Source organism: Neofelis nebulosa, chromosome 10 (assembly GCF_028018385.1).
Source record: "Neofelis nebulosa isolate mNeoNeb1 chromosome 10, mNeoNeb1.pri, whole genome shotgun sequence".
NCBI lineage: Eukaryota > Metazoa > Chordata > Mammalia > Carnivora > Felidae > Neofelis > Neofelis nebulosa.
The window spans coordinates 53,940,146-53,967,087 of record NC_080791.1 but is presented as its reverse complement, the minus strand read 5'-3'; the positions used below and the strand labels follow the sequence as shown (position 1 = coordinate 53,967,087).

General features: G+C 40.0%; 1 protein-coding gene and 1 pseudogene across 1 annotated transcript in view; one reads left to right on the top strand and one right to left on the bottom strand.

Moving 5' to 3' along the window:
- Positions 1–26,942, bottom strand: part of GAB2 (GRB2 associated binding protein 2) — a 190,817-nt gene that overhangs the window by 110,190 nt on the left and 53,685 nt on the right. The window lies entirely within an intron of this gene.
- LOC131488468 (proteasome subunit beta type-3-like) lies at positions 18,174–21,336 on the top strand (annotated as a pseudogene).

Genomic DNA, 26,942 nt, shown 5'->3' with positions numbered 1-26,942 from the left:
GCAGAGAGAGAGGGAGACACAGAATCGGAAACAGGCTCCAGGCTCTGAGCCATCAGCCCAGAGCCTGACGCGGGGCTCGAACTCACGGACCGTGAGATCGTGACCTGGCTGAAGTCGGACGCTTAACCGACTGCGCCACCCAGGCGCCCCTCAACTGTATTCTTGAGAATACCTTCATTTTAGCATTGATAATTTTGTTAACTATGTTCATCTCTGTATCACCCTACTAGACTACCAAGAACTTCCTGAAGGCAGAGCCTTATTTTTCTTTTTGATTTTGTGTTCTCTTTGCCTAGAACAGTGTCTGACAAATACAGAGGGCATTCATTCAAACATTTGTTGAGTGTATCCCATGGGTTACAAGGAGAGCTGGCTGGGGCAGGCTCTTTTCAGGGCCAAGGAGAGATATAGAAGAGTTCCCATAGAGACACGTGATCCAAAACACATTCTGTGGAAGTGATTCTGCACTTGGAAGGTAACAAGTTGACTCATTGGGACTCATTTGTATTTCCTCATCTAGCTTTCATTCTGTCATATTGCCACGGGAAATACTCTTGAGATGAAGCTGGTGTGGTATATGATAACTTGGCTCACTCAACCTCTACTCCACTCCCCTTCTAGTTGGGAATACTGGAAAACTAAAAAAAATCACCTTCTCCAGATTCATTTGCAGTTAATCTGCCAGTTATTTGCACTCATACAAAATGGAAGCAAAGGGAAGACCATTTTTTCTGTTCCCTTGGCTGCAAGGGTCCAGACATGAAAGGGTTTTATGCACTTTCCAGTTTCCAGAGTGCCATGGGGCAGTTGTAGCAGTGGCTTCTCCAGTCCGACTTGCCAATTGCTAGTTCACAGCCACTGACTGAGTGGGGGTGGGGTGTTAGACTGATCACTCCAGGGGTATTGGGGGTGAAGAGACAAATCGTAGACCAGAACACATAGCTTTAGTTCTTCATACCATTTGGTAAGCATCTAATTCCTTTTATTAAATTCCTTCCTGTTCAAAGTATCTGGAATGGTTTCCATCTCTTGCACTGATCCCAGAGTATGAGAATAAAAATAAAAATAAAAAACAAGTTTGAGTGACTAAGGGCAGGCCCCTGTGAATGGGAAAGGGGCTGGATTTCAAAGTTTTTCACTCTGAGTATCTATTCAAGTAATTGTTGAACCCTGCCTTGTGCCAAACACTGGGTGACAGGCTGGCCTGGAGGGACAGTGGTTTGCTTTCAGATAGCAGATCTGTGCTAATATGTGAAAGAAGAGCCCATAGTGATCGTGTCTGAGAAAGGTAAGGAAAGGTCAGAATGAGAGTGCAGGTGCAGGGGTAGCTTTAGAGGGGAGAGAAAATGCTTACTCTCAGACCTCAAATCAGATAGTAACTAAGATGTTTAGCATTTTCATGTACAGCGTATTCCTCTCCGTTATCTCATTGAACACCCTCGCCCACCAGCTCTGTTTTTTATTGGGCACTTCCGATGTGGCAGGCACTTTACATACGTTTTCTTATCTAAACTTTGGAACACTCTCTGAGGTGGGAACTGTTATTAGCTCCATAACTTGCCTGAGGTCTCACAGTTACTAATGGTCAGCACTCAAACTCGGATCTTTTGATCCTTCATTCTTAAGGGATAACAAAGTCAGAATTTCATTTCCTCAAAAGACATAACATGCTTAAAAACAACACTGTACAGACATGAGGGATTGCTATCCTTATCATAGAAAACCTTTCTCCAAGTTTGAAGTCTCTGAGGTAAAAGGCCCAGTGTCCATACTGCTCCAGCCCTAGAAGGGGATGACAGAGGTACCTAGTCCGGCTCAAATCAGATGAAACTCAACAATGGACAAAGGGAGTGGGGGACAGAGAAGAAAAGCCATTTGCTGCCTCCACAGCCTCCTCACTAAGGCAGCTCTTTATCTCCTACACCATTGTTTACAGCTCTGAGGACACCATCCGGACCTAATAAATGAAAGTGTCCATTGGGAAGGGGAAAAACACACACATGCCCCCCTCCACATACAAAAGGACATTTGTGTCAGGCAGCCTAAGAGGCTGACACACACCAAGGGCTTGCCCCTCCTCTCTTCACCCCTGGAAACAGACAAGAAAGGCAGCTTTCTGGTATTCCACAAAAGAGGGAGGCTGCGGCAGGGAAGAGAACACACACTCTCTAAAACTGCTGACTTGATTCATCCCCAAACTGACACAATGCAGAGAGGAAGACTTCAGGAAATGGGCAGATTATGTCCAAGAAAAGATTTCCTGCAAGCGGTTAACGGGAAACTTACATGAAAAGTGAGGACTAAAAATACACAGGCTATTGGATGCTCGTGGGAGGGCCCTTAGTTCTTCAAGAAGTGTCTGAGGAAGCTGCCAGGCTTGAAGCTCTCCCCACCCTCAAACCTAGTGACATCAACTTAGCATTGGCTTTATTCCCCTGAAAAGCTCATCAGGCACCTGATGTGATTAAAATTTCCATTTAACATTCGTCAAGTCCATACTGTGTTCAAGGCTCTTTATTCATACAAGTCATCATAGCACTGAAGGTAGGAACCCCAGTACCTTGTACACATAGCTTGACATAAAAGGTGATGAGAGTAGACAGGTAGTATAAATGATATTGTATCTTCAAGTGAATTTTATTTATTTTTATTGATTTTTGAGAGAGAGTGAGCGAGCATGTGCAAGCAGGGGAGGAGCAGAGAGAGAAGGGAACAGAAGATCTGAAAGTGGGCCCTGCACTGACAGCAGAGAGCTCGATGCGGGCTTGAACTCATGAACCGTGAGGCAGACTATTAAGTCATAAACCTCAAAGATCCAGGAGTTAGTAAGATTTAAAAGCTTGGAAGACCTGCACAAGTTTGGCGGTAGAATGCAAGGAAACTGATTTGCCCTTGAAGGCATACGTGATGTCAGGTCAAAGCTTGGCTTGAACACTAGGGCAACTAATATGCAACATTAGGAGACCAATAGGTAGCTATAAGAGAGTGCTGTTTGATTCTGAAAACGATGCTTAGAGGCAAGTAGGTGCTCAGAGGCAGAAGCAGGCCTGGGGAGTTCCTTCCATGTCCTAAGGCCAATGCAGAAATCTGAAGAAGACAGGAGTTTGCTTTCAAAGCCTTCTCCTTCCCCTTCTCTTATACTTCCAGAAGCTTAATTCTGCCAAACATTTATTGAGCCCCAAATTGGTGTAATCCCTGCCCCGCTCCCAGCACCGAACAACAATGGATCAAGAACTTCACGGTCTGATAGGGAAGATGGGTTCCACAAATAACAGAAGGGAGGGGAGCAGTGCTGGGCTATCAGAGACCTGGCATAACTTTTGAAGAGCTCATTGCCCTGCCATTCCATCAGCACGCTTCCTAATTGAGCAGTTTATAAGTCCTCATACCCCGAAATTTAGGGCCCTAATTACAAAGGAAAATCTTATCACCAATCATCCTTCAAACATAGACACATACGGTAAGTCCTTCTTCCAGGTTTATAATAAACAATGTGAGGCCAAAGATCGTCCAGTATCCTATTTTTTATACACAGTGTGAGCCAGATGTGCAGGTACATTAGAAAAGAAACTGTAGGTGGTCCTCTGTGATTCGAGTCTAGGGAGGCAGGGCTGGGAGAACAGCACTTTTTTCTTTGTTTTGTTTAAATCAAGGATGATCTGAGACTTCCTTTGTTGTAAAATCCTAGGGATACGTTTGTTGTTGCTGCTCGTACCTTCACTGATTTCTTGGCAGCATGTGAGGCAGCCAAGTACTCCTCCTTTCCTGAAGGCTGCTCCCAAATCCTTTGGATTATCTTATATCACAACTTCCTGCACCTCTGTGCTCCTTTTCAGTCTTTGTGGGGATGCTTGTATGAGGATATTAGACGAATGCTCTATGATCCTCGGCTTTCTCTTTTCTCACTGTACAGACTCCTTGGGGATATAGATTTCTCTCATTGCAAAGAGCAGTCCTAGATTTCTGACTTCAGACTACACCTTAGGAGCTATTAAGCAGCCATGAGTAGAGTCAATACCTTCATTCTGCTCCTTCTTCCTTTTCTCTATATAAGAAGAAAGTGGGGTGGTAATTAACTGACACCTCAAATCTCCCAAGCCCTGGCAAAATGCTTCATAATATTAATAGATAATAATTAGGATTTTGAGTCTTGTTTTGTCTACGGATATCTGCACATTAAGTTTATTTTAGAACTTAGGACATATAGGTACCCCAGCTGTCATTTCATTTGCTATATTTAAACAACAGCCATCATCAGTCAGGAATATAAAGTATGGGGAAATTAGTGGCCAAAAGATAGGAGACAAATGATGTTTGGAAATTCTTGGCTTTTGTGCAGTTAGAAACAAAACAAATAAGTTGGATTAGTGACTTAGGAAGTGATATAAATTAAACTAAAATATGTTAGCAACTACCCTCATCTCTACTTCTAAAGCTGCAGAGTCAAGGCAACGAGAAGAACTCCTCTGGATTCAAGTATTCAGAAATCTGGCTATGTTTCCTCTGGCATCTACATTACATTATGGACTTCTGAAGACTATAGCACTAGCAGAGAACAATGTTAAAAGCACCTTGGACTGGGCAAAAGGATTCTCCAACTGGCTTTGCTACTAAAAACTATTTGTTAAACATTCATCTAATATCCTCAAGTTCCAAGATCCTAGACATTCTTAGCATTTGGTCTCAGCAAAGGGTCACATAATCACTTACATCTTATTGTAGATTTTAATGGGTTTGATTTCCTTGCCCAATTCTATTTGCCTCTTGAGTCAACTCTCCAAAAAGATACAGAAGCAGTGGCAGAGTGTACAAAAGACACCAAAGAAGAAACCCAAAAGGGTTTCCTTTGGGCTGTAGTCTCCCAGATGGCAGTGAGGGGCAGGAATTTTTGCCCTACTAGAGTAAGTAGGGCAAAATTCCTCAGAGTTAAGGCAAAGTTAAGACTTAGTTAAGAAGAGATCAAAGTACATGGAATGATGTACTTCATCCCCTGAGAATCCCTACTATTCTCTTAGGAGAGAAGAGCAAGAAAGGGGATGTTGGAGGAAAAAATGGTAGGGGTTTGAGCAAAAGAAAATAAATTCCTCCCCCACAGAAAACCATCATTCTAATCACGCCCCAAAACTACAGTACCTTACATCCAGGTAACAGCAAGAAACAGAAAATGTTCTGTAAATAAATGAATAGCAATTGGGTTCCTCTGTACATTCCAGAGGGCACATTCTATGCAGACCCTGAAATTAAGGAGCTCCAAATCTAGTTAAGAAGCCATGTGTATTTAAAAAATAGAAAGCAGCGGGGCACCTGGGTGGCTCGGTCGGTTGGGCGTCTGACTTCGGCTCAGGTCATGATCTCACAGTCTGTGAGTTCGAGCCCCGCGTCGGGCTCTGTGCTGACAGCTCAGAGCCTGGAGCCTGTTTCAGATCCTGTGTCTCCCTCTCTCTCTGCCCCTCCCCTGTTCACGCGCTGTCTCTCTCTGTCTCAAAAATAAATAAACGTTAAAAAAAAATTAAAAAAATAAAAAATAAATAAAAATAAAAAATAGAAAGCAGCAAATAGACATGTCATAAGTGATACTAGGAGTTTAGAGTGGTGAGCAACTGCTGTGGTTCTGGGTGGTCTAGAAAGGCTGGAGGTCTGGAGCTGGGCCAGGTCAATGTGAAGGCCTGGATTATGCTATCCTTCCTGGTTGACATTTCTTCTCTGAATCAATCATCAAGGAACTTCCAAACATGCAATAACAATAACCACCAAGAAACTCTTCACACAGGTAAGCAAAATTACTTCATAAAGTGTAAAATGTTTAATATCCTATCAGTGGAATCTTGAGAAGAGCATGAGGGGGATTATCTGTTATCATCATCATCATCATCATCACAGCATTTACCATGAACTGAATGTTGAGCCAACACTGCAGTGTTGGCTGGATAACATAACACCCATTCACAGTCTCTGTCTTATTTGCCTTCATTACAGAGTCTAGAAGCAGAACATTTCCTTTTCTAGCCCTTCTTGTAAATGGAGGTATCCGTGTGCCACATTTTGTACAATGAGACATAAGCAGAAATCTGCTGGGGCCCATTTTGATTTTCCTGTTTCCACAAAGTAGAAGCCAGCATGTTACGGAAGGCTGAATAGGAAGATACAAAGAATAAGCATCTTTAAGCACAACACTGAGTATTTAAAACTAAGGTGGCAACTGCTTATCATAGAATTCTTGTAATGTGGTGGTGACTTAAACCACTCTCCATTAGCTTAATAAATTGAAAATATTCCTGATATACTTCCTATGTGCTTAACCAAGATTATAAGGTAGGTAAGTGACACAAACAGAACTGAAGCCCATGTATGACAGATCCAAAACCCTGACTCTTACATGACACTAACAAGGGTGCATGTGTTCTCTGAAAACTCAGGTGTCTTAATGACCAGTCCAGTGGTTGTTTTGTTTGGAGGGACTGCTCCTCCTATGATGGTCATAGCCATTCTTACCGTAAAATTTTATATCCTGGATACATCTTAATAATATGCTTCAAAAAAATAATGACACCAATTTCATTGGCTCTCAGACCAGGGGCAAAGGGATTCAACTTACTGACCCAATCAGTTATCTTCTTGTGATTCCCTTCTTAGCACTCTAGGACCTTCTTCTTCCATTCTGAATTTCTTTCATGTTTGAAATCCAGAAAAATTTAACATTTGCCTACAGAAACTTTCCATCTCCTCTTTCATTTTCTGCACCCATTTGGGCTTTCAAGATGGCCACAAATGAGTTCTGCCCTTGTTTTCTATACAATAGGCAAGTGTCATTTCAACAAACTAAGCATCTGATAACACTTAAAAATAAACAGTACACTGTTTCTGGAGGGTCACTTATCCCCTTACAATAGAGCAAATTGGAAAGATCATTCAGAAATATTTCAAAGCCTAAAACAACACTGAGCTGATGGTGACAGTGATCAGCTGTTGGCAGCTGGTCGGGTTTTCATGGCTTTACTCTCAAGTGAAATGCGCTCCTTATCTGTGGTTATGACTGGCCATTACATAGGAGGATTAATGGGGTTGCTTTTGGCTGTCATAGAAAGCTTAGGATGTCTTCTCTATGTGGGTCCCTAAAAGCAGACATTCTCTCTGCAAAGCTGACAGGTCACCTCCCTCAACCAATTAGCTAATTGTCTGAAATCACTCCTCGTAGATCAAGAAAAACTGTCTTGTGAATGAACTCTGTTCATGCAGAAAGCAAGAGCCTTTTGTTTCCTTCTCAAGACCCTATTCAACTCAAAGGCCCCTTCCATCTACAAAATTGTAAATTCTACAAATGTGAACAATCGGCTCCAAAGAATGAATCCTTCCGGCTTTACAGTGAATGAGTACTTTTTTGACTACAGGGTTTTGGGGTTTTTTTGTTTTGTTTTGTTTTGGTTTGGTTTTTGAAGAAAATTGTTTTTTAAATGTAGCTTCCTGACTGCACCAGGTGTGAAATGGTAAATAAAAGAACGTGCAGTTGTGTTGGCCATCTTTAATTGTTCCCTTCAAAGCTTGCCAAACTGATGTCATTCTGGATGCTTTCTATTCTGCTGATCAAGCTAGGCCTTCCTAGAAAAATCTATAGACTGTCCAGTTCTAATCAAGATGTTGCATCAAATTCTAAAAGCTCAGAGTTATCCAGGAGATTGGTAGCTAGCTCTCACTGAATAAAAAGGAGTGAGTAGCCCCTTTGCTGTGGTTAATACTAGGAACTGGAGACAACCTTTGTCTCTGGCCTGCTGGAATAAGATGGGCTAAAAATCAATCACTTTGCATTCAGTGATAAGATACCCTTTTTTTAAATATCATTTGCATACTGTCTTTCACTGACCCTTATTTTCCTGCTTCCAAATACAATGCTATTTTGTTCAGACATCTACCCTTTCCTGTGCCATTTCCCCCTACAACTTAAAACTCCTTCTTCAAAAGCTAAAATCCTACAAAGCAAAGACACAACAGACAGCCTCTATCTCTTGCATCTGAGTTTTTACTGGAAAAGTTTTATTGGAGATACAAGGGCTCAATAAGGGATGGGCAGAATTTTAATAGAGATGGGGAAAGGAGTAGAAGCTCCCTTGGAAATGGAGGAAAGAAAGTACTTTCCATGTGACAGATACTATGCTAAGTACTTTCACATAAATGATTGATACCTTATAACAGATGACACGGGGAAAGGCAAGTATTATTATTATCATCATCATCATCTCAAAGTATTTAATCAGTTAAAAAAATTTGCCCAAGACAAAAAGTGTGTGTGTGTGTGTGTGTGTGTGTGTGTGTGTGTGTGTGGTGTGTGTGTGTGGTGTGTGTGAGTGTGTGTGCTTGGCTGGCTCAGTTGGTAGAGCGTGTGACTCTTGATCTCAGGGTTGTGAGTTCAAGCCCCATGTTTGGCCTGGAGCCTACTTAAAAAAAAAATTGCCCAAGGTTACAGGTCTCAAGCCCAGCTGTAGCTCCAAATCATCTCTCCTCGCCAAACTGATGAACAGTGGCATGGAGGCAGGAAGGAACAAGACTCATTTAGGGTGGGAACTGAGCCTGTATGGTAGGCAAGCATATGGTAGCTTCTGAGCATCTGTTCTTTGGGAGTCACCATTTAAAGAAAAGGGCCCTAGTAGCGCTATTAGCTGTAAACACAGTGAAACTGCTGATCATTTTGACAAGGTAAATCAGAAAGAGTCAAGTCTTTTAAGAAACCATCTGTAGTTCTGATATTGATGACTCTAGTTCAGGATCAGGACAGCTACTTCTTTCATCATTTCCTTTTGGCAATATATTTGAATTGAACCTAAATGCTACCTGAGCCTTGACCACAGTGTGTACCAGTGATCTAGCTCAGCACAGCTGAAGGCAATGATTATTCAAGGAACACTACGTGGGTACCTCCTGTCACACATACATTTTGTATGCTATACAAGATTCCCCAGTTATGTCTCGGGGTCTTTTTCCATTTACCAACATTATCCCCTTTCCTATTTCTCTATTCACAGGCTCTAAAATAAGGCCTGAAACACAGCAGTTACTTAACTAAAGTTTACTGAAGAAATACTACATAACAGGCATCCAATAAATGTTTGTTGAGTAAATAAATGAACTAGACACTTCTATTAGAAGAAGTGGATGAGAGATGTTAAATCATAGACTCAAGGTTAGAGTACTGGGGTACAATGTAAAGTAAGTTGCTAAATACAACTTGGAGATGCTAGATGGGCTGGGGATGCCCTGAATATCAGGCATTGGAACTTGAATTCATTTTATAGGCAACAAGAAAGAGAATACTGAATGTTGCTGAGGATGAAAAAATCGTGGGCACGGTGGTAGGGAGGGAGGAGGGTAATACTCAAAATAATTCTAGATGGTCAGACAACAGCCTGAAGATACCAAACAAGAGTTGAAAAGTGAAGTCCTAGAAGGGAGAGGGCCAGAAAGAAGGATAGAAAGCAGAATCCTTATCTTTGTTTCACAAAACTTCTTACCTTTTCATGATGATACCAAAGGTCTAATTCCTTCACTACTCTCTCTCTATTGCCACCTTCTAATTTGTCTTGGTTATTCTTCAAGAATTTTCTTCCTCTGACCCCACCTTAAAATTTCTGAAGCCAGTTATTATTTAATTAGATAAATATAATGTGTCATAGCCTCAGAACTGTTTTCAAATGTCTCATAATTTCCATCTTCTGTGGGAGAGAAAGGCCAGTGTAAATATATTGTGTTCTTGCCCCTATGGACAAGATGGACTTCGCCTACTCAATTCTGGTCAGAGCTAAAACAGCTTAAAATGATTTCTCTATCTTCCCTATCAAAGCACAGCAGAAATAAATATAGGGAGTACCTCATTCTGTGGCACATGTAAATAAGGATACTCAGAGAAACAAACATTTCTACCCATAATTTTTCCTTGCTTCTGCCAAGAGTGACCACTGTCAACTGATCTGCCCAGAACTCCCCACTGTGCCTTTGTGCTTGGGCTCATCCTCACACATTATGTACCCCAATCTTACTCCCCAGATACATTGAAATGATACTCTTCCTTCAAGGATTACCTTCAATGCCACTTCCTCTAGACTGTTTCCTTTGATTTTTAAGTAGAATGCAAAATTTTCTCAACTAAACCCCTTTAACACCTTGTCTGTACCTCTTCTTACAAATCACAAAAAGACCTGTGTTATAGTTTCTTATGAATGTGTCCTATATCCCACTTTATTTTTTAAAAATTTTTTAACATTTATTTATTTTTGAGAGAGAGTGAGTGAGCCAAGAAGGGGCAGAGAGAGAGAGAGGGAGACACAGAATCCGAAGCAGGCTCCAGGCTCCGAGCTGTCAGCACACAGCCTGATGCGGGGCTCGAACCCACTAACTGTGAGGTGAGATCATGACCTGAGCCGAAGTCTGGCGCTCAACCGACTGAGCCACTCAAGCATTCTCTACATCCCACTTTATTTCCTTCATATGAAATTAGTTTTGAAGTAAGGGTCTATATCATTTGGACATCCCCCACAGTTCCCAGTATAGCATAGGTACTTAGTCCACATAGGAAGCTCTCAACACTTACTGAAATGAATTAATGAACATATTACTTTAAATGAACATTCATATACATTACTTCAGGGTATGATTATCTCTACTTTACAAATAAGAAAATGAAGGTTTATAAAAGTTAAGTGATTCAGAAAACAGACCATGCTTTCCACAAAAGCTGAGATAAAAGGCCCAAATAAGAGGATTCAGAATGAATCTGGGGACTTCTTGGATAACAGCTTCTATCTTTTATTGAATTATCACCTGAGAACATAAATTGCTACTTTTGGGGGGAATAAATGTGTCAATATGTATATGAATATCCATAAAAAATCATATAATTTAAACTTGTATGTCTACTTCATAAATCCATCTTAATATCCAGAGATGCAGATAGACTTATGCATGAAGATAACCATCATACTGTTGTTCAAAATAATGAAAGAATCAGTAAAATCTTCTGTTACCCAACTGAAATACTGAAAATATGTTTACTTCTCCTCCCTCCCAGATTCCAAAGACATGACAAAGTAGTACAAGGCTGAATAAATGAATACCTGTGCTTAGGGTGGGAGAGAAGAATAAAGAAAAAGAACAGACCAGAACATTTTTTTAAATGCATTTTATTATTTTTTTAAAGTAATATTTACATTCAATGGGAGGGGTCAAATTCATGACTCTGAATTGACATGTGATTAAGAGTCACATGTACTACTGACTGAGCCAGCCAGGCACCCCTAGACCAGAAATTTTTAACACTTTTCAAAAGATGGGAAGTAGATGGAATTACATTGGTAGATGTGCTACAATGTAGATGTATCTACAGCCCACCCAAGTGAAGGAAGCCAGGTAAAGGAACATGGGGAAAAGATGCATGTAGTAGCCAATGCTCCTTCTTGATAAGGCCTAGAAAGGTATCATGCTGGGGATCAGAGCAGTACTGTTCGAAAGAAATGTAATACAAGCCACATACGTAATTCTGAAATTTCTTTTTACACTTAAAAAGTAAAAAGAAACAGGTAGAATTAATTATAGTAGTATATCCAAAGTATTATCGTTTCAATATATAATCAATGTAAAAATGAGATATTTTATCTTGTCTTTTTGTTCTTTGAAATCTGATTTGTATTTTATGCTTACATCATATCTTAATTCAGATGAGCCAGATTTCAAGCTCACTTATAGCTAGTAGCTATTGTAACTGATATCACAGAATCAAAGAATAAGGAGAGCAATGTCAGGAAAAAGAGCAGAAATCAGTGATTAATTGAAGAACTTTCTAAAGAACCAGCTGGGTAGAAACAGTTTAGACACACAAGAACATAGAAAGTTTAACTTCTATGCACTCTTTCTGAAAGATGCTTTCAGGGATGCTTTATGGCAAAGTTAAAAAGGATTCTAAGAAAGAGATGACATAGGGTACAAGAAAGGAGATTTAACCCAGGACTTCAATGAAATGATAGTAGGCTTTGAGATTAGAACAGGAACTCTGTGGACTTAGAGAAGAATGTGTTAAGATGAAAGTTGGGGCATCTGGGTGGCTCAGTCGGTTAAGCAACTGACTTCATCTCAGGTCATGATGTCACGGTTCGTGGGTTTGAGCCCTGCATCAGGTTCTGTGCTGACAGCTCAGAGCCTGGAGCCTGCTTCGGATTCTGTGTTTCCCTCTCTCTCTGCCCCTCTCCCATTTGTGCTCTCTCTCTTTCTCAAAAATAAATAAAATGTAAAAAAATAATAATAATAAAAGATGAAAGTTATTTCCCTAAAACAAACAGTATGATTAGGAAGCCAACTGATGTTAGTCATAAGGTAAAGGCAGATGCTTCTTTCTTCAGTCAGGAAAAAAAGGCAATCCAAAACTCCCAAGAAAACAAAAAACAAAGACAAGGTGTAAATATGAAGCAAAGAAAATATGGCAAGTGATGGAATGTAGAAAGAGAATCTATTTGATCTTGATGTTTGAAATAGTCTCGTTTAAGTGTGATGGGTTTAGTACCAAAGAACTTTATTTTCTTCTTATGGGTCAACTTATGCAATTCTTCTCTGCTGTAAATATTTATGTAATTGTAATACTGAAAAGGATATTTATTAGTTTTTAATTCTTAGAATCAATCCCCAGGTGAAACTTAAGACTTCTTTATTTTAGAAATCTGAATGTAAATGTTATTTAGTTACACAATACATACTTCATGATAGGAATGGACTAATTATCTCATCTTACTTGTTGGAAAGCCAAAATATTCTATATACAGTTAAAGAGAGAAAAATAGAATTTTTGGTGTAAGTGGTAAGCTGCATAGGATAAGTCTGACTAAGGGGCCTTAATAATACAATGATGCCCCTGTTCTTTATCCAGAAACGCTAAGGATCCAATACTCTGGTGCTACAAAGTATTTTAATGGCTGAATCGCACTGCAGTCATTAAATTATCTTCAAAATTTATAACAAGCATTTTAAAACTTATAATGTGAAGTGAGATAAACTATGTCCAAAATTATAGACAGTATGAAGCCTGGGCAAATGAAATGAAATTAGAGCTACATTTATACGTATTAGGAGAGATTTAGGTTAGAATTAAGTAATCACAAGACTTCTGAGAGGCTTGAGAATCCAGTTGAGGAAACACAGGTGTACAAGGAATAGTCAAGTGTAAGTGCCAGGCACTGGTACTACATCTGATCTATCTCTGTAAACAATCTCCCTTCCCCAACACACACAGTCTATAATTATTAAATATTCACAGATTAATATTCTCAAGGCTACTTGAATGCTTTAGGATGGCCAAGGAACCATCCAGCTTGGCAGTGTAGCCAAAGGAGGCTTCCTGGAAGAGGTAAACCCTGAATTGTATCTCAAAGGATGGACAGGTTTGAAATGGTGACTGGGGAGACCCCAGACTCCTTAATGGGTGAAGGGCCAACTCCTCAGACTGAAATGCAAAGAAGCCTCCCATGGAAGACAGGAAAATGAGGCTACTTTTAAGGTGTGGTAACCAGAAGTTACTGAGAGACACTGGTTTGTCCCAATCCCACCACTGACACAGAGATTCATGTTTTGGAGGCTATATTTCAGAAGATGGAGGTACTCCCAAATGTGTAAACTGAGTTCCCTTCTTCCCATTAACCTATACTTGATCCTGTCTGTATTAGCCAAATAGACTATCTTTTCTCTTCCATTCTTCTCCCAGCTTAGGCTTCTGCCCAGAAGATAAGCTTCTCACTAGCAAACACTCAGATGTAGAGTTTGCTTCTAGAGACCCAGGATAATCTACTTGGCAGCCTCAAGGGAAAAAACAGGCAGAATGAATTTAATGCTTCACCTTCCATGGCTGGACTTCGATATAAGACTACCCAGCTTAAACAAAGCAGTATATTTGTTAAGGCATCTTAAATTAGGGCTCCGTACTAAAAAACATCCTTTACAAGTCTCAAACACCCCTTCCTCAGACTATTTATAAGTATCCCATAAAAAGAGTGTTTATTCTTTGGAAAGAGATATAATAGAAGAGGAGAACAGGAAGAGATAATATAAGCACACACATGTGCCAGACATCGTATAGACATTCTATGACAAATCCATAGAGCACTTGTTATGCCCATTTTACAGGCAAGGAAAAGGAAGTTCAACTTCACAGAGATTGAGTGATTTGCTGCCTATGTAAATACTAGAGCTGGAATTCAAATCTACAAACTTCTTACTTCAAAACTCAGTGCTCTTCCCCCTATACCATACAGCCTCAGAAAGAAAGAAAGAAAGAAAGAAGGAGTGAATTTACCAAAGATACATTGTTGAAAAGCAAGAACAGAGAGGTACAGCTGTTACCTTCACAAACCCTCCCATATATATTTTTTAAAGAAACAAAATTGTCTTAAGTAAGACTCAGACTCTTCTAAAATGACAAAAACAAAGAGCCTTAAGTAGACCTTTCTTTCAAAGGGGAAGGGGGGAATTAAATATCAGAAAGTAAGGGACTTCTCCTCTCACATGAGTCTGTCACAGCTCAAAGGATATTTTAGGGAAAAGATACTTACCTAGTGTGACCACAGAATGTAAGAGAATTTAGAAGTGGTGGTGGAGAAGAGAGAGGGAGAGAAGACTGACTCATTATTTGTTTTCCAAATATAAAAACTGAAGCAAAACACAGTGAGACTCAGCTATCCAGCTGGGTGCTCTTAAGGATTAACTGGGTGTGTGGCCAGGCACTTAACTTCATATTTCAGATGGACCGCTGTAAAATGGAAGAACTCATAATAAGGTTTCTTGTCAAGAGAGCACCAAGAGAGTTGTATTTATAGCTTCTGAAATACAGACCTAAGCAAATGGCCTGACATGGAGCCCCGGGCCCTAATTCCAATATACCTGCTATAGTTAATGTCATAAGGTTGTGCTTGGGGATATGAATGTCCTGATAATGGCAGCGTCATCCCATATTTTTATACCCTTCTCACAGGTTACAGCTGGGCTTTTAAAATACAGATTCCAATTCAATATTGAAAACAAAATGCCAGTGTAATAGAGTAGAAAGAATATGGGATTTGGCATTGGGCCATCATCGACTTGAACCTTGGTTGTAAGATTTGAACAAGATACTTAATCTTTCTGAGACTTATTTTCCTCATCATTAAAATGAGGGATAATTACCTTAGAACACTTATTTATTGAGAATTAGAGTTCCTGATACATAAAACACTGTAAAGAGAATTTCCATATTAATCCTTACCTCACACCATATACAAAATTTAACTTGAAATGGATCATAGATCTAAGTGTAAAAGCTAAAACTCACAGCTCCTCGAAGAAAAGTTAAGAGAAAAATCTTTGTAACTTTGAGGCAGAAAAACAAACAAAAAAACATAATCATAAAAGAAAAATAGAATAAGTAGACCACCAAAATTCAAAGCTTTTGCTCTTCAAATGGCACCATTGAAGAAAATGAAAAGGCAAGCCATACTGAAAGAAAATACATGTTTTCACACACCAACAGAAAAATTACAGCTATTTCTACCTTACAAAAAGCTGGTATCCAGACCATTTAAAAAAACTCTTAGAACTTAGTTAACAAGAAGATAAATGAAACCATATAAAAAATGATCAAAAGCCTTAATCAGAGACTACACAAAAGAAGCTATACAAAAAGCCAGTTAGCACATGAAAAGATGCTAGCGATTAATAGACATCAGGAAAAAGTAAATTGAAACCACAGTTATACACTATTACCTGTAAACCCATCAGAAAAACTAAAATTAAAAAGAATGACCATACCAAGTGCTGATGAGAATGCAGAGCAACTGAAAATCACATACTGTTGCTGGGAATGTGCAATAGTACAGCCATTCTGGAAAACAATTTCTTAAAAAGTTTAAGAAACAATTATTCTATGACCCAGCCCATTTGACTCCTGGGTATTTACACAAGAGAAATGAAAACATATATCCGCACAAAGATGTGCAAATAAATGCTCCTATCAGCTTTATTTAAAATAGCCAGAAACTGAAAAAACCCCAATGTCCATCAATAGGTAGTATATCCATACACTGGAATCCTACTCAGTGATAAAAAGGACCTATGGACCAACATGGACACATCTAAAAAACATTAGGCTGAAAGAAGTCAAACCAAAGTGTGTATATTACATAATTCTATTCACATAAAATGCAAACTCATCTGACAACAGATGAATGCTTGCCTGAGGCTGAGGAAAAAGAAAGGGACAGATTGCAAAGGGACAAGAGAAATTTTGGGGGGACTAAGGGAAATGTTCTGTATCTTGACTGTAGTAGTCATTCCATGGGCAGAGCAACTGTCAAACTCACTGAATTTAAACAGATTTATTTTGTGTACATCATTCCTTAAAGGTGATAAGGAAAAAAAAATAATTCACTTTGCCTCTCCTGCCACTAGAATCAAGTTAAAAAGCTACTACTGCCCACTTCTTGGTCACAGGGGAAACAAAAAGCTGTACATAAAAGGGTGGTATTGCAAAAGCCCTGTAATTTAGTATCAATAAGTATTTCATTTATTGAATATCAATCAGGTGTTTGGTAACATAAGGCCCTTCATATATATTATCTTATTTAATTCTAACAAATTTGACGAGGTAGGCACTATTAGCTCTTTTACAGATGAGGAAACAGGTTCAGAAAATTTAAGAAATTCATCAAAAGCCACCCAGATGTAAATGGTAGAGTTAGATTCAAGGATGGATCTGGATTCAAAACAGTAAGCTTGACTTCAAAGACAATGCTATTCCTTCCTACAGTGCTTAGGGCATCCTCAGAAAGGCAGAGCCGTGATGGCCCAGAGACAGGAAGTGTTAGTGAAGATTTCCTTTATCAGAACTGGGAAATCCTCTCAAGCAGGGAGTGATAGCAGTCTATTTCAAAGGAGACTGGGAGGATGGGAAATGGGGTGCAGCTCTGCTTGTGAGGCCAAAGACAATCCTCTCTCTCGGTTCCAGCATCTGCTGGTATTTTGTTAACTCTTGGCTCCTCCATATTCACCCACCCACTGGTTTCCCAGGGAAAAAAAGCCAAAATATCTTGGCTGAACAGGCGAATGGGTCACAGATGACAGAGGTAAAAAAAAAAAAGAAAAAAAAAGAAAAAAAAAGACATTCTGTAAATATGCTTCTTTTTAAAAGCAAAAACAAACTGCACACTTCCTTGTTCTGCATTTTCCTTATTCTCTTTGAGTTATCCATTTTCTGAAACATTTTCTTGTCTACATTTTCATTCATCACAGTGGAAAAAGTAAGGCAAATGGATCATGCTGGAAGTTTAAATAAATTTACAGTCTTCCTATTTCAGACCAGCTGTAGCCCATCTCCCCTGAAGCCAGGCCAACAAGAAGGTGCCTTGAGCTGCAGAAAATGGGCCATGGGAAACTAGGACCTGGAGGGGCGGCTCGGCACTGGGACCAACATTGTGGACAGAGCGTAAAGAGACCTGGGTTCTGGGATTAACTTTGTATAATTAAGTTAGAAACTCTGTCACGTCACTTTCCCTCTCAGAGTCTCAGAAGATTGGACTAAACATGTTTTTCAACTTTTAACAAAGGCCCTCCGTTTATAACCAAAAATAATCTTCCCCCTAAACCCTCAGATTCTCATGCACTTCCTCTTTGAGAATTGCTCTGTTGCCTTTTTATTCCCCCACAGCCAAGCTTCACTTTCTGAAATTTATACTATAAAAACAGGCAACTTCAGTGTACTGGTATATTATAATCCCAGACAAAAACTTTCAAACAGTATATACAAACATATACTGAAATTCTGTCATAATCCTTAGTGTGTGGCATTGAGAACCAGAGATTAAGATGCCCTATTGCAAACTGCAGTATTTTTATTTTGGTTGTTCTCCATTTCCTCTCCCGATTTAGTTTGAACTGCAATTTTACTAAAGCTCCTTTGCTCCCTTCTTCACACATGGTAAGAAGTCACAGGGACATGTGCTTTTGTGCTCCTTTAACTAGAGCATCCTCCCCCAAACTACACTCTGCCAAGTTGTTTCTGGTAAGCAACTTTGCAAAGTAAAAATTCCCTAGACGATCTGGACAGGGTGTGAAAGAAAGACCCACAACCCAGCAGGGGAACTGAAACATTCTCCCCCAGTGTCCACTTCTGTCCTGGGAGGATGGGGGCAGGGAAGTTGCGGAAGAAGCTTTTAAAGGAAGCAAACTTGCAGGACTTCTGCTGCAAACAATTGTGTACTGTATCCAGCTGTTAAATAAGGCAACAGTCAGCTCAAAACCAGAGGAGAACGAAGGGGTCTGATTCCTTGCTCCTAAAACAGCAAAGTACTATGCTTCTGCTTCACATGTTTACAGCTTAGCACCTGTTTCTAGCTTCCAGGTCTGGAGCTCTAAGAGGTGTAAACCTTTATTTATTTATTTTTTTTTTATTTATTTTATTATTTTTTTTTTCTATTTTTTTTTTATTTTTTAATATATGAAATTTACTGTCAAATTGGTTTCCATACAACACCCAGTGCTCATCCCAAAAGGTGCCCTCCTCAATACCCATCACCCACCCTGCCCTCCCTCCCACCCCCCATCAACCCTCAGTTTGTTCTCAGTTTTTAACAGTCTCTTATGCTTTGGCTCTCTCCCACTCTAACCTCTTTTTTTTTTTTTTTTTTCCCTTCCCCTCCCCCATGGGTTTCTGTTACGTTTCTCAGGATCCACATAAGAGTGAAACCATATGGTATCTGTCTTTCTCTGTATGGCTTATTTCACTTAGCATCACACTCTCCAGTTCCATCCACGTTGCTACAAAAGGCCATATTTCATTCTTTCTCATTGCCACGTAGTATTCCATTGTGTATATAAACCACAATTTCTTTATCCATTCATCAGTTGATGGACATTTAGGCTCTTTCCATAATTTGGCGATTGTTGAGAGTGCTGCTATAAACATTGGGGTACAAGTGCCCCTATGCATCAGTACTCCTGTATCCCTTGGATAAATTCCTAGCAGTGCTATTGCTGGGTCATAGGGTAGGTCTATTTTTAATTTTTTGAGGAACCTCCACACTGCTTTCCAGAGCGGCTGCACCAATTTGCATTCCCACCAACAGTGCAAGAGGGTTCCCGTCTCTCCACATCCTCTCCAGCATCTATAGTCTCCTGATTTCTTCATTTTGGCCACTCTGACTGGCGTGAGGTGGTATCTGAGTGTGGTTTTGATTTGTATTTCCCTGATGAGGAGTGACGTTGAACATCTTTTCATGTGCCTGTTGGCCATCCGGATGTCTTCTTTAGAGAAGTTGTAAACCTTTATTTTTACATACAAAATATTGTGCAGAACCATAACATAAAAAAATAAATTTGAGCTCTGGGGGATAGAGGACCCGGGGTGGGAGAGCTCTGCCAGCTCAGCTGCCATCATCCCTTTCGTCAGGCAACTCTCTGGACTCCTAGGGCCACAAGGAACACTATTAGGTCTATTGATGTGGGTTGATTCATGTGTGATTGGTAGGCCTACTGATTTGTGGAGTTCACAGATAAAAACATAGATGATCATGCCCTTAATTTGATTCAGTAGGCTAGGGTGGTTGTTCTCAGCATTTTTCTTTCCCCTTATGTCTTCTTCAATGATCTCATTAATTCCCAATGTTTTGTTGATCGTTTCTATATGGAAGACTCAAATTATACACTTTAAGACATGATCTCTTTACTTAGCAGAGCATCTGAAACATATGGATGGGAAGAGAAAAGCAGGGATCCAGGCATGCAGACAGTTTGGCAGCAGAATCCAAGTGTTTGTTCCCAAAATTCAGGACCAACACTCTAGCTGTCAGAGGACTAGGGAGAGAAAAAGAATAATGGGAATCCCTAAAGAATCAAAGTGCAAGGGAAGGACTTGGCCAAAAGGAACCAGACAAGAGCTCTTCTTAGAATCGGGGGCCAAAGTCAGAGGGGGGCTAGCTTCCAGGCTGACTTCATGTTAATTCCCAGAGGCCTGGATTAAGTTCTTAAATCCTACCCCACCTCATCCCCATTACAAGCAGAACTGTTTCACAGACCTATCCTAAGGTATGAGAGGAGAGAGCCAAGTAAATCTTCACAGCTGAGCATATCCAGGCCCTACTTGTGTCTAGCAAGTTGAAAGCATATCATGAGCAGAAAAGATGCAGAACAGATGTTCCTAATGTTTTCCAGGTCACTCGCAGAGATAGACACAGATCCCTATCAACTCAATAGCCATTTCTCTCTTTGTACCTTGTTACAGAACTATTTTGTTCAGAGAACTGGTAGAGACTTCATGGTCATGGGAAAGGTAAACCCCCTGCCCCAGCCCCAGGGGTTGAATCTCAACTGGTCTAAAGCAATTATGCAAATCAATTTCCCTTTTGCCAGGATTGGACTAGAGAGGTGGGCATATAACCTAGTTCTGACCAAAAAAACGTAAGTTTTCTAAAGGGGAAAGAAAGTGCCTGTTTTTCTTGGTAACATGCTTGAGTCAATGACAGAACCCTGAAGCTTCCTCCCTCTTACTGGGCTACATGAACATCAATGTCCTTGTAATTTACTCAGATTTTCTGTTAAGTGTGACTAAAAGTTTTCCTGACTGATCTGCTGACCCACCTGAAAGAGTAGGCAGCAAGAGTGGTTGCTTAGCCTTAACTGGCCTTAGCTGGTTGACTGCAACTGTGGTGACTAGAGGTCCCAGTACATCGAAGTCCTGTATATTATGTCCTATAATGGAGGGACCATCACAGCCATGCAGGGGGAGAACTGTGTGGTCATTGCTGCCAACAGGCACTTAGGGGATCCAGGCCCAGATGGTGACCACAGACTTCCAGAAGATCTTTCCCTGGAAGGTCGGCTATACATAGGCCTGGCCAGACTCGCCACTGAGGTCCAGACTGCTGCCCAGCATCTCAAGTTCCAGCTAAATCTGTATGAGCTGAAGGAAGGCTGGAAGATCAAGCCTTACATCCTCATGAGCACAGTGGACAACCTATCATATGAGAAACGGTTTGGCCCCTTCTACACAGAGCCATCATCTCTGGATTGGACCCAAAGACCTTTAAGCACTTCATTTGTTCTCTAGACCTCACTGGCCCCATGCTGACTGACGGACTTTGTGGTCAGTGGCACCTGCTCTGAACAAACATATGGGATGCATGAGTCCCTCTGGGAGCCCACCATGGATCCAGAACACCTGCCTGAAACCATCTCACAAGCCATGATGAATGCTTGGATAGGGATGCAGTGTCAGGAATGGGAGTCACTGTCCACATCATTGAGAAGGACAAAATTACCACCAGGACACTGAAGGCCTACGTGGACTAACCCTCTGTTCTCAGAGTCTAATTTTTTTATTTTTATTTTTTAAATAAAATAGTTGTAATTTCTTTTGGGACACCTGGGTGGTTTAGTCAGTTAAGCATCTGACTTTGTGAGTTCAAGCCCCACATGGGGCTCTGCTGACAGTGCGGAGCCTGCTTGGGATTCTCTCTCTCTCTCCCTCTCTCTCTGCCCCTCCCCAACTTGTGTGCACTCACTCTCTCTTTCTCTCTCAAAATAAATGAACTTAAAAAAAAAAAAAAAAAAGCTTTTCTTTCAAAAACTATGAGCCAAAAACTATGAGGCTGAAAGTATAGGCCTTATATCCAACAACCTTTTTTTTAATATTTACTTATTTATTTTGAGAGAGAGAGAGAAGCAGAGAAAGAGAGAGAAAGAATCCCAAGCATGATCCATGCAGTCAGCACAAAGCCCGATGTGGGGCTCAATCTCACAACCTTGAGATCATGACCTGAGCTGAAATCAAGAGTCAGAAGCTTAACTGATTGAGCCACCCAGACACCCCTCCTGTAACTTTTATCATGTGGATATATGCAATATTTTGTCTTCAACTATAAGAGATTTACAGGTTTCAGGTCAAGAGTCCTTACTCTATACCAGCAGTTCTCAAAGTGTGCTCCCTGGACCAACAGCATCAGCATGACCTGGAAATTTAGAAAAATCAGAAAAATAATTTCTCTAGCCAAACCCCAGACCTACTGAATCAGAAATCCTTGTAGTGGAGTCTAGCAATTTATGTTTTACTAAGTCTTCCAAGTGATCTGATTCATGCCAAAGTTTGAGGACAACTGCCCTGAGCTCACCATTAATTTCTATGATGACAAAAATGTTTACATCTGCACTATCCAGTATGGTAGACACTAGCCACGTATGTCTATTGAGCACTTATAATGTGGCAGTGCAACCAATAGACTAGCTTTAGAATTTTACTTTGTTTTAGTTTATTTAAATTTAAACATCCCTGTGGCTAGTGGTTACTGCAGCTCTAGACAACCGTAAAGGATTTTACACTATCAAATAGCTCAATACTAAGTCATAAAATAGGCAGTGGTTCTCAAACTTCAGTATGCATCTCCATCACTAAAGGGGTTATAAAACACCGATTATAGGCTCCACCCCTACAATTTATGGTTCAGTAGGCCTAGCTTGGGGTTTGAGAATTTGCACTTCTTTTTTAATGTTTATTTTTGAGAAAGAGGGAGACAGCATATGCCAAAGCCAGGGAGGGGTAGAGAGAGAGTGAGAGAAAGAATCCCAAGCAGGCTCCATGTCCAGTGCAGAGCCTGATAAGGGGCTCTATCCCAGGACCACAAAATCACAACCCAAGCCAACATCAAGAGTCAAACTCTCAACCAAATGAGTCACCCAGGTGCTCCAAGAATTTGCACTTCTAATAGGCACCTATATGATGCTGATGCTACTGACCCAGGGAACCCACTCTGAGAAGCACTGAAGTAAGCAAAACTTTTTTTTTTTTTTTGCCTTCTTATAACCTACATAAAAACTACTTTTCCACAATTCTTTTTTTTTTGTTTGTTTTTAAAAGTTTACTCATTGTTGAGAGACAGAAAGACAGAGCACAAGTGGAGGAGGGGCAGAAACAGAGGGAGACACAGAATCCAAAGCAGGCACCAGGCTCTGAGCTGTCAGCACAGAGCCCAACGTGGGCTTGAACTCATGAACCACGAGATCATGACTTCAGCCAAAACTGGATGCTTAACCAACTGAGCCCCCTAGGTGTCCCTACTTTTCTACAATTCTAACCAATGTTTTCCTTTGTGTTAATCAAATTAATATATAAAGGTAAAGTTCCCTGAGAGTAGGAACTGACACCTTCCCATTCTGTATGTCTCATAGTCCATATGAGCTCAGTATCTTGGTTCCAGCAGGTATATGACATCGCTGAGAGTATAATGGGCACACCCCACATCTCCAAACAGGAAGATTTTTGGAAGTGTCTGTCATGTTTCCAAGACCATGATTACTTCCTCATAATCATCAGGTGGCAGGCTATATGTTTCAGAAGAAGTGCACAGAAAGGTTAATTGATCTGCCCAAGGCAATAGGTCTTATTTCTTATTCTTCTGTATTTTAAAGTATTATCTCATAAGTTGTTTACATCTAAGTAGATTTACAGAAGAGTTTGTATATATATATATGCATATATATTTTACATATATTACATATGCAATATATATGTAACTTATACATAATATTTTATACATATATATACAGAGATACTGAAAACTAAAACATTCAAGAATGAAAAAGACTTCTGACACTATAATGGTATGAAAGGCAACAGGCCTAGAAATCTGGATGGGGGCTATACCTTCTCAAATAACACTGCATACAAAACCATCTATGCCAAAGACCTGGCCCATCCAGCAATGCAGCTTTCAAGCATTAATGGGAAAGGCAAGAATCAAGGACAAACACACAGGGGATTTTTCTGAAGGTCAAAAAAGCAACAATAAATACCGTGCCCAGAAAAGCTTTTAAATCTGACCTTTTCTTCTGCTGAAGCCATTCGCCTTCCAGCATCTTCAATCTAATAGACTGAAGTAGGCTGAAATGGCTCTTAGGAGAGAACGGGGCTAGTCTTTTCCTTAATGCTGCCTCTCCACCACTACTCTAGCAGCATTACTGGTAATTACATCATTATACCATAATGGAACACATGCGGTGCAAGTGAAACATCCCAGCAGCTCCCCAGTCAGGGAGAGGGGAAAGAAGCTCCCTTCATTGTTCAATTTCTATTAACCCTTCAGGTTCTGGCTTATTCTCAAAGTCAAACCACCCCTAGGACATTTCACAATCTTAAAACACAGATCGTGAAAGCAGAGCATCGTTGAAGATCAGGAATAAAGTTAAATTCATTAGTGTGACGGAAATCCTCTGCTAGAATAGGAATTAGGACACCTGGGTATAGGTCTTGCTTTGCTATGAACACCTTATGTGACTTTGGGGAAATCATTTGCATCTTTTAGGTTTCAGTTTCTCATCTATAAAGAATAGCAAAGCTCCCAGGCAGAAGATCCCAAAAGGTCCTTGTAGGCAATCTGGGACTGGACCAAAAGATCACAAGGGTTCCTTCAGCTCTAACATTCTATTATCTAAAAAGACTCTATGAATAGGGGAGACAGGAGTGGAGTAAAATTCGAAAGGTCAACTCTGGTCTTCAAGCAGTTAATCTGATGAGGATTTTTGCCTCTACTCTGACCCATATATCAGTGTCAGATCATCTTCATCAAAATCCATAGCAACTTCTCATAAGACCAAACTCTGAACTCATTAACAGATCACAGAGAGTCTCCCCAAATAGAGAAAGGACATAGCAGTACACGCTATACTTGGACAGAACCAAAGTTCTAACTGTCACAGACTCCTTCTATGAACCCGAGTCAGTCACCCAACCTTGGCCAACTCATCTTCAAGACACAGTGGCAGAGGAGAGAGGGTAGAATGAAAGCTTTTCGCTCAGTCTGTGATTTTGATATCTTTGTAAAAGTCTCAAATGCCACCACTGGATATTGGGGCATGCAGGGGTGGGTGGAGTTTGGCACAAAAAGCACACTAAGAATGCCAAATCCTACAAGCAAGAGATGAGTTTTCTTATGATATTCTAAAGGTTTTCTCATAGATAAGGAAAAAATTACCTACCAGACTTCCAGGGAAGAACTAAAACATATAAAACTATATATTAATTTGCCACATATCTCAGAATTTTCTTTATATAGTGGCCTAAAAGAATGTAAAAAATGTGTTCTCTGCAGTTGTCTTCTGGTCTTCATATAGAAGGTATAAGACTTTGGTTTCCAGGAGTAAGGTGGTTAGATCCTCTTAATTAACCCTCCCAAAGAAAACAATTTAAAAAGCTACATAAGGGTGCCTGGGTGGCTCAGTCAGTTGAGCGTCTGATTCTCATGATCCCAGAGTTGTGGGATCAAGCCCCATGTCGGGCTCCACATTGAATGTGGAGCCTGCTTAAGATTCTTTTTTGCTCGCTCTCTCTCTCTCTCTCTCCCTCCCCAACTCTTTCCCCTGTTTGCATGCTCTCTCTCTAAAATAAATAAAAATGAAAAGTAAAAAGCTAAATAAAATATTCCTAAAAAACAATTTTTAAAATGCATCATGCTGAACTGTGAAGGAATGTACACAGAACAAAAATCAAATGAAATGAAAGCAGACAGAAACAACCCAAATGTCCATCAGCAATGAAAGGACAAAGAAAATATGGTTTATTCATATATTGGATTATTCAGCCACATAAAAAGGAAGTTCTGGTACACACTACAACATGGATGAACTTGGAAAACATTATACTAAGTGACACAAGCCAGACATTAAAGGGCAAATTCCCTATGATTCCACTTACATGGAGTACCTTGAGTAGTCAAAATCATACAGACCAAAAGCAGAATAGGGTTTTCCAGTGGTTGGGATAGGGGTGTGCAATGATTGCTTGGGTGTGGGTAATAGAAGGTAAAGCTCAGGGCTCACAATCATATATGAAGCCCCTTATACACTTGGGATACCAAGGGACTATACCTTTGATGCATAGATGAATCACAAATAAACCTGTAGCGCTGAAAGAGACCATAAAGAAACTGTCTTCTTTTAACCAGTAGAGAAAGAAAAATGTCTCTTAGAATCTCTAACTAAAAGCTGGCTCTAGTGAAGGTTCGTGACCAAATCCATGCAATCTTTTTTTTTTTTTAATGTTTATTTATTTTTGAGAGAGAGAGAGAGTGTGAGTGAGGGAGGGGCAAAGAGGGAGGGAGACAGAGAATCCCAAGCAGCCTCCACACCATCAGCGCAGAGCCTGATGTGGGGCTTGAACTCATGAATCCAATCATGAGATCATGACCTGGGCAGAAACCAAGAGTCAGACGCTTAACCGATGTGCCCCCAAATCCATGCAATCTTAAGTGAAGATCTAAAAGCAGTCCAGTTAGTTATGTCTTCAGACTATTGGTAGAAGCAACTCCTCATCCTTTCTGGTGGAATAAAAGCTTAACTCAGGTCTCACATACTTTCTACAGGTAAAGTCTTAAGAAACATTAGACCTTAAAAACAAAACACAAAACACACACCCAGAAGTAAGCCACATGAATGAGAATCAGGAAAAACAGACAGTAAAATCAGATCCTCAAAGACTTCAGATATTGGAATTAGATACACAACATAACAGGTTTATGAATATTATATTCTAATATTTAAAAGAGAGGCTTGCCAAAAATTAGCAAGGAACAAGAGAGTATAAAAAAAAAACAAAACACAAGTACATTTGAAAACAAACCAAACAGAACTTCCTGAAATGAAATTATAATTAAGATGAAAAAGTCAATGGCTAGGTTAAACAGCAGATTAGACACAGCTAAAACAAAACAAAACAAAACAAAACAACAAAACAATGAACTGGAAGAGCGATCCAAAAAAATTCCATAGAATGTGACTAAGAAATAAAGACATGAAAAATATGAGAGTTTGAGAGACATGGATGATATAGTAAAAGGGTCTAATCTTTTAACTGAAGTTCAAGAATGAGTTAAAGAGGATGGAGGAAGGCATTATTCAAATAGCTAACA